Source organism: Austrofundulus limnaeus, unplaced genomic scaffold (assembly GCF_001266775.1).
Source record: "Austrofundulus limnaeus strain Quisiro unplaced genomic scaffold, Austrofundulus_limnaeus-1.0 Scaffold279, whole genome shotgun sequence".
In the NCBI taxonomy this organism is placed as follows: domain Eukaryota; kingdom Metazoa; phylum Chordata; class Actinopteri; order Cyprinodontiformes; family Rivulidae; genus Austrofundulus; species Austrofundulus limnaeus.
The window spans coordinates 714624-716600 of NW_013952681.1; positions in this window are offsets into that span (position 1 = coordinate 714624).

Sequence of the window (1977 nt, forward strand, 5' to 3'; positions counted from 1 at the left end):
ATGACAGTATGTTTATCAGTGATGTGAAAATAAAATCCATGATGAGTGAAAACATTTTCAGAATTTTTAATTTATCACATTAACCTTAAGTGAGATGTTTTTTCTTAAAATATTGTCCATGATGAAAAAGTCATAAAAATCAATTTGTTGAGTCAGACCTTCAAGTTACTGGTTGACAAAGAAACGGGCGAATGGCAATGTTGTTGCCTGGTCTGTATGTGTGCATCGTTGATAGAGATGGAGGTCTGGTTTGTTGTGGCGGTGCTTCACTTGAGTCTCAGCTGTTGTTATAAATGGAGGCTTGGCTTGTTGTGGGCCAAACACTAAAACAGCAGTTAGGTTATGATTCTGATCCCAACACTTTAAAACACCAACAYATTACACAAGATCCTTGTTGCAGATTTATTCATTAATTACCTGTTAGGAGTTAACTCAGTCTCTGTGTTGGCAAAATATCTCAMAAACCACTAGTCAAATGTATCAAAACTTTCATGAAATAAAGTTTGAAAGAACTCTAATGGGTTAACTTTTGGAATCAATCCAATTCAAGATGGCTGCCACAAGCAATGACTCAAGTAAACAAAACTGTCTCTAATTCAGTGGTGCTATTATATGGGGTAGTAGCTGAGAGCGACTCACAGTCTAATGTCAGAGGGAGACAGCTCATGGTGTTTCATGAGATCATTATGAGGTTCATCTTTAAAGATTTTTTTTAATTGTTATTTTGGGGTAATGTGCATTTATAGAAGAAATACTGAGCCATTACTTGGTTTGGATCAATACCATTTACTGACATGAACCAGTCAAGAAATAATCTGCTGCCAGTAAACTCTAAGACACGCCCATGACTAGGTTAACCATGGTGTTTGGGAACTTCCAGCATTGATGGTTTAGCCTGAGTTAATTGTGTTAACCTCTGTGATGAACTTTAAGCTTTTAGCTGAAGGCAGGAGATCATGTCCTCACAGGCCTCTGTTCTGCTGGGTTCATACCTCAGTCAACTTTCATTCAGCACTTTTTTTCTGGAGATCATGACTGCAGTTTATATTAAATTGGTTTCTTTTCAGCAGTTAAAAGTGAATTATGTTAAACTCTGAGAAAAATAACAAGGGTTTATATCAAAAATTGAATAATTTAGTAATACAAAGACAAAGTGCATTAATATATTCTAACTTAATCAATGATTTAAAAAAGTGTCAATGTTGAGTCAGCATCTTGAATTGTTTTCTATTTTGGATGGGTGGCTGGACAAACAGCCTAAACCCAAACCCTAATCTAACAACACAGATAGATAGACAGAAGTAATAAGTTGTATGCAGATGTAAGACAAGAGTTGTGACTGTGTTAGGATGGATGGGTGGATGGATGGATGGCTGGATGGATGGATGGATGGATGGATGATGGTTGGATGAATGAATGAATGGTTGGATGGATGATGGTTGCATGGATGGATGATGGATGATGGTTGGATGGGTGATGGTTGGATGGATGAATGTATGGTTGGATGATGGATGGATGATGGTTGGATGGATGGATGGATGATGGTTGTATGGATGGATGGATAGATGGATGGAAGGATGGATGGATTGATGATGGATGGATGGATGGGTGGATGGATGATGGTTGGATGGATGAATGGATGTTGGATGATGGTTGGATGGATGGATGGTTGGATGATGGATGGATGATGGTTGGATGGATGGATGGATGGATGTTGTATGGATGGATGGATAGATGGATGGATGGATGATGGTTGGATGGATGGATGGATGGATGTATGGATGATGGATGGATGATGGTTGGATGGATGGATGGATGGATGTTGTATGGATGGATGGATAGATGGATGGATGGATGATGGTTGGATGGATGGATGGATGGATGGATGGATGATGGATGGATGATGGTTGGATGGATGGATGGATGGATGTTGTATGGATGGATGGATAGATGGATGGATGGATGATGGTTGGATGG